This window comes from Oncorhynchus gorbuscha, linkage group LG10 (genome assembly GCF_021184085.1).
Source record: "Oncorhynchus gorbuscha isolate QuinsamMale2020 ecotype Even-year linkage group LG10, OgorEven_v1.0, whole genome shotgun sequence".
Classification (NCBI taxonomy): domain Eukaryota; kingdom Metazoa; phylum Chordata; class Actinopteri; order Salmoniformes; family Salmonidae; genus Oncorhynchus; species Oncorhynchus gorbuscha.
The window spans coordinates 33,561,187-33,568,319 of record NC_060182.1 but is presented as its reverse complement, the minus strand read 5'-3'; positions in this window follow the sequence as shown (position 1 = coordinate 33,568,319).

Sequence of the window (7,133 nt, the reverse complement as noted above, 5' to 3'; positions counted from 1 at the left end):
TTTTAAAAATGTATTTTGAGTGCTTTCCCCTAATGACTTGGCAATTCAGAAGCTGAGGTAATGCTACTTTTGAAGCACGTTATGTAGCCAATTAATTTGATGTTAGATCCCTTGGATTCACGCAACTTATTGTGATTGGTTGAAAGAAGTCCCGGCCCTTCCCCCTACACCAGGGGGCGTAGAGTGAGAAGCCCCAGGCTGCAGTGTGCAGTTCCCAATGTGGGTGATGTAAAACGTGTTTAACCTGAACCGTTCCCGTCTCCTTTAGTGATGGGGCTTCTGGCTCTTTTCAGTGAGCCTGCTCGTTCGGCTCAGCTCACCAAAAAGAGACGGTTCTTTTGGCTCCCAAACGGCTCTTTAAAAAATCTATATGTTTAGCATTTTCTCAAGTCACACAGTTTTTTTCAGTTTTCTCCAAGTCAAAATGTTTGTGCTTCTAGTTCCGACAATGCAGTAATAACCAACGAGTAATCTAACCTAAACATTTCACAACTACCATATACACACACACACACACACAAGTGTAAAGGGATGAAGAATATGTACATAGAAATGTATGAATGAGTGATGGTACAGAACTGCATAGGCAAGATGCAGTAGATGGTATAGAGTACAGTATATCCATATGAGATGAGTAATGTAGGGTATGTAAACATATTAAGAGGCATTGTTTAAAGTGGCTAGTGATAAAATTTGACATCAATTTTTCCATTATTTAAGTCGCTGGAGTTGAGTCTGTTGGCAGCAGCCACTCAATGTTAGTGGTGATGGCCTTGAGATAGAAGCTGTTTCTCAGTCTCTCGGTCCCAGCTTTGATGCAACTTTACTGACCTCGCTTTCTGGATGATAGCGGGGTGAACAGGCAGTGGCTCGGGTAGTTGTTGTCCTTGATGATCTTTTTGGCCAGGTGTAAGTGTCCTGGAGGGCAGGTAATTTGCCCCCGGTGATTTGTTGTGCAGACCTCACTACCCTCTGGAGAGCCTTACGGTTGTGGGCGGAGCAGTTTCCGTACCAGGCGGTGATACAGCCCGACAGGATGCTCTCGATTGTGCATCTGTAGAAGTTTGTGTGCTTTTGGTGACAAGCTGAATTTCTTCAGCCTCCTGAGGTTGAAGAGGCGCTACTGCGCCTTCACCACTCTATGTGGGTGGACCAATTCAATTTATCCGTGATGTGTATGCCGAGGAACTTAACTTACTACCCTCTCCCTACTGTCCCGTCGATGTGGATAGGGGGGTGCACCCTCTGCTGTTTCCTGAAGTCCACAATCATCCCCTTTGTTGATGTTGAGTGTGAGGTTATTTTCCTGACACCACACTCCGAGGGCCATCACCTCCTCCCTGTAGGCCGTCTCGCCGTTCTGAGTAATCAAGCCTACCACTGTAGTGTCGTCTGCAAACTTGATTGAGTAGGAGGCGTGCATGGCCACGCAGTCGTGGGTGAACAGGGAGTACAGCAGAGGGCTCAGAACACACCCATGTGAGGCCCCAGTGTTGAGGATCAGCGGGGTGGAGATGTTATCTACCCTCACCACCTGGGGGCGGCCCATCAGGAAGTCCAGTTGCACAGGCCGGGGTCGAGACCCAGGGTCTCTTGATGATGAGTTTGGAGGGTATTCTGGTGTTAAATGCTTGGCTGGCACAGTGTGGTTGCGATTGTGTCGTCTGTGGACCTATTGGGACGGTAAGCAAATTGGAGTGGGTCTAGAGTGTCAGGAAGGGTGAAGATGATATGGTCCTTGACTAGTCTCTCAAAGCACTTCATGATGACGGAAGTGAGTGCTACGGGGAGGTAGTCGTTTAGCTCAGTTAGCTTACCTTTCTTGGGAACAGGAACAATGGAGGCCATCTTGAAGCATGTGGGAACAGCAGACTGGGATAAGGATTGATTGAATATGTCTGTAAACACACCAGCCAGCTGGTCTGGGCATGCTGTCTGGGCCTGCAGCCTCGCGAGAGTTAACACGTTTAAATGTTTTGCTCACTTCGGCTGCAGTGAAGGAGAGTCCACAGGTTTTGGTAGCGGGCCATGTCAGTGGCACTATGTTGTCCTCAAAGCGGGCAAAAAAGTAGTTTAGTCTGTCTGGGAGCAAGACATTGTGGTCCGTGACGGGACTGGTTTTTCTTTTTGTAATCTGTGATTGACTGTAGACCCTGACACATACCTCGTGTCTGAGCCGTTGAATTGCGACTCTACTTTGTTTCTATACTGACACTTAGCTTGTTTGATTGCCTTACGGAGGGAATAGCTACACTGTTTGTATTCTGTCATGTTTCGGGTCACCTTGCCCTGGTTAAAAGCAGTGGTTCGTGTTTGATTGCCTTACGGAGGGAATAGCTACACTGTTTGTATTCGGTCATGTTTCGGGTCACCTTGCCCTGGTTAAAAGCAGTGGTTCGTGTTTGATTGCCTTACGGAGGGAATAGCTACACTGTATGTATTCGGTCATGTTTCGGGTCACCTTGCCCTGGTTAAAAGCAGTGGTTTGTGTTTGACTATGATTGGTGTTAAAACAATTCTAATGAAATGTAATCATACTCTACCTTAACCACAATGTATTTAAAAATGCATTGGTTTGTTATGAAAAAGAATGCTATTAATCATTTGCATATAAAAACCTTTTAATGTATATAAACAGTACATATAAGTCTGACCATTCAAAATTAATACAATCTGAACAGCATAATATAATATTGCACCATATCAAAGAAAAATAAATCATGTGAAAAACTGCAGCATCCCACTTAAAACATTAAACTGGTACCTCTTCTCTCTCTTTGTTGCCATGTTATATCCAGCAGCACACAGAAATGCTGACCATATTTTGCTTTTATGTGAGATTTGCATTCAGAAAATGCAAGCTGCTTCACTTTCGAGAGGCTGATGCGGTTTCTTCTCAGTAATTATTTGTCCCGTTTTCGAGAAGACCCTCTCAGAGGCAACGGATGTGGCCACTATGCAGTCTCCCTGTCATGACTTTAATAAGCCGTGGGTAGACCGAGGCCTTGTTCTTCTTGAGGGATCTCCTCCCAGACCTGGACTAAAGCATCCGCCAACTCCTGGACAGTCTGTGGTGCAACGTGGCGTTGGTGGATGGAGCGAGACATGATGTCCCAGATGTGCTCAATTGGATTCAGGTCTGGGGAACAGGCGGGCCAGTCCATAGCATCAATGCCTTCCTCTTGCAGGAACTGCTGACACATTCCAGCCACATGAGGTCTAGCATTGTCTTGCATTAGGAGGAAACCAGGGCAGACCGCACCAGCATATGGTCTCACAAGAGGTCTGAGGATCTCATCTCGGTACCTAATGGCAGTCAGGCTACCTCTGGCGAGCACATGGAGGGCTGTGCGGCCCCCCCAAAGAAATGCCACCCCACACCATGACTGACCCACCGCCAAACCGGTCATGCTGGAGGATGTTGCAGGCAGCAGAACATTCTCCACAGCATCTCCAGACTCTGTCACATCTGTCACATGTGCTCAGTGTGAACCTGCTTTCATATGTGAAGAGCACAGGGCGCCAGTGGCGAATTTGCCAATCTTGGTGTTCTCTGGCAAATGCCAAACGTGGTGTTGGGCTGTAAGCACAACCCCCACCTGTGGACGTCGGGCCCTCATACCACCCTCATGGAGGGCCCTCATACCACCCTCACCAACCCGGAAGCCAGCCGCACCAATGCGCCGGAGGAAACACCGTGCACCTGGCCACCTTGGCTAGCGCACACTGCGCCCAGCCCGCCACAGGAGTCGCTGGTGCGCGATGAGACAAGGACACCTCTACCGACCAAGCCCTCCCTAACCCGGGCGATGCTAGGCCAATTGTGCGTCGCCCCACGGACCTCCCGGTCGCAGCCGGTTACGACAGAGCCTGGGCGCGAACCCAGGGACTCTGATGGCACAGCTGGCACTGCAGTACAGTGCCCTTAACCACTGCGCCACCCGGGAGGCCCATGGAGTCTGTTTCTGACCGTTTGAGCAGACACATGCACATTTGTGGCCTGCTGGAGGTCATTTTGCAGGGCTCTGGCAGTGCTCCTCCTTGCACAAGGGTGGAGGTAGCGGTCCTGCTGCTGAGTTGTTGCCCTCCTACGGCCTCCTTCATGTCTCCTGATGTACTTGCCTGTCTCCTGGTAGCGCCTCCATGCTCTGGACACTACGCTGACAGACACAGCAAACCTTCTTGCCACAGCTCGCATTGATGTGCCATCCTGGATGAGCTGCACTACCTGAGCCACTTGTGTGGGTTGTAGACTCCATCTCATGCTACCAATAGAGTGAAAGCACCGCCAGCATTCAAAAGTGACCAAAACATCAGCCAGGAAGCATAGGAACTGAGAAGTGGTCTGTCGTCGCCACCTGTAGAACCACTCCTTTATTGGGGGTGTCTTGCTAATTGCCTGTAATTTCCACCTGTTGTCTATTCCATTTGCACAACAGCATGTGAAATTTATTGTCAATCAGTGTTGCTTCCTAAGTGGACAGTTTGATTTCACAGAAGTGTGATTGACTTGGAGTTACATTGTGTTGTTTAAGTGTTCCATTTATTTTTGTTGAGCAGTGTATTTCAAGGCCTACCTTCAAACTCAGTGCCTCTTTGCTTGACATCATCATGGGAAAATCTAAAGAAATCTAAAGACCTCAGAAAAAAATGGTAGACCTCCACAAGTCTGGTTCATCCTTGGGAGCAATTTCCAAACGCCTGAAGGTACCACGTTCATCTGTACACACAATAGTACGCAAGTATAAACACCATGGGACCACGCAGCCGTCATACCGCTCGGGAAGGATATGCATTCTGTCTCCTAGAGATGAACGTACTTTGGTGCGAAAAGTGCAAATCAATCCCAGAACAACAGCAATGGACCTTGTGAAGGTGCTGGAGGAAACAGGTACAAAAGTATCTATATCCACAGTAAAACGAGTCCTATGTCGACATAAACTGGAAGGCTGCTCAGCAAGGAAGAAGCCACTGCTCCAAAACTACCGTAAAAAAGCCAGACTGGTTTGCAACTACACATGGGGACAAAGATCCTACTTTTTGGAGAAATGTCCTCTGGTCTGATGAAACAAAAATAGAACTGTTTGGCCATAATGACCATCGTTACATTTTGAGGGAAAAGGGGGAGGCTTGCAAGCCGAAGAACACCATCCCAACCGTGAAGCACGGGGGTGGCAGCATCATGTTGTGGGGGTGCTTTGCTGCAGGAGGGACTGGTGCACTTCACAAAATAGATGGCATCATGAGAATGGAATATTATGTGGATATATTAAAGCAACATCTCAAGACATTAGTCAGGAAGTTAAAGCTTGGTCACAAATGGTCTCCCAAATGGACAATAACCCCAAGCATACTTCAAAGTTGTGGCAAAATAGCTCAAGGACAGCAAAGTGAAGGTATTGGAGTGGCCATCACAAAGCCCTGACCTCAATCCTATAGACAATGTGTGGGCAGAACTGAAAAAGCATGTACGAGCAAGGAGGCCTACAAATCTGACTCAGTTATACCAGCTCTGTCAGCAGGAATGGGCCAAAATTCACCCAACTTATTGTGGGAAGCTTGTGGATGGCTACCCGAAATGTTTGACCCAAGTCAAACAATTTAAAGGCAATGCTACCAAATACTAATTGAGTGTATGTAAACTTCTGACCCACTGGGAATGTGATGAAAGAAATAAAAGCTGAAATAAATCATTCGCTCTACTATTATTCTGACATTTCACATTCTAAAATTAAGTGGTGATCCTAACTGACCAAAGACAGGGAATTTTTACTAGGATTAAATGTCAGGAATTGTGAAAAACTGAGTTTAAATGTATTTGGCTAAGGTGTATGTAAACTTCCGGCTTCAACTGTAGATTCGGCTCTGATATGCGAGCTGGCTCCCAACGTTCACCTACAAGAGCCGGCTCTTAGAACCCATCACTAGTCTCTTTCAAGGTTACCCAAGTTGAGGTTCACATCTAAGGTGTCAACAAAAGCGAATCTTAATCAAAACTTTTATTTATTTATTTTTTATTTCACCTTTATTTAACCAGGTCGGCAAGTTAAGAACAAGTTCTCATTTACAATTGCGAACTGGCCAAGATAAAGCAAAGCAGTTTGACACGTACAACAACACAGAGTTGCACATGGAGTAAAACAAACATACAGTCAATAATACAGTAGAAAAATACATCTATATACAATGTGAGCAAATGAGGTGAGATAAGGGAGGTGAAGGCAAAGAAAGGCCATGGTGGCAAAGTAAATACAATATAGCAAGTAAAACACTGGAATGGTAGATTTGCAGTGGAAGAATGTGCAAGGTAGAGATAGAAGTAATGGGGTGCAAAGGAGCTAAATAAATAAATAAATAAATACAGTAGGGGAAGAGTTGTTGTTTGGGCTAAATTATAGATGGGCTATTACAGGTGCAGTAATCTGTGAGCTGCTCTGACAGCTGGTGCTTAAAGCTAGTGAGGGAGATAAGTGTTTCCAGTTTCAGAGATTTTTGTAGTTCCAGTCATTGGCAGGAGAGGCAGCCAAAGGAAGAATTGGTTTTGGGGGTGACCAGAGAGATATACCTGCTGGAGCGCATGCTACAGGTGGGTGCTGCTATGGTGACCAGCGAGCTGAGATAAGGGGGGACTCTACCTAACAGGGTCTTATAGATGACCTGGAGCCAGTGGGTTTGGCGACGAGTATGAAGCGAGGGCCAGCCAATGAGAGCGTACAGGTCGCAGTGGTGGGTAGTATATGGGGCTTTGGTGACAAAACAGATGGCACTGTGATAGACTGCATCCAATGTATTGAGTAGGGTATTGGAGGCTATTTTGTAAACTACATCGCCGAAGTCGAGGATCGGTAGGATGGTAAGTTTTACAAGGGTATGTTTGGCAGCATGAGTGAAGGATGCTTGTTGCGAAATAGGAAGCCAATTCTAGATTTAACTTTGGATTGGAGATGTTTGATGTGAGTCTGGAAGGAGAGTTTACAGTCTAACCAGACACCTAAGTATTTGTAGTTGTCCACATATTCTAAGTCAGAGCCTTCCAGAGTAGTTATGATGGACGGGCGAGCAGGTGTAGGCAGCGATCGGTTGAAGAGCATGCATTTAGTTTTACTTGTATTTAAGAGCAATTGGAGGCCACG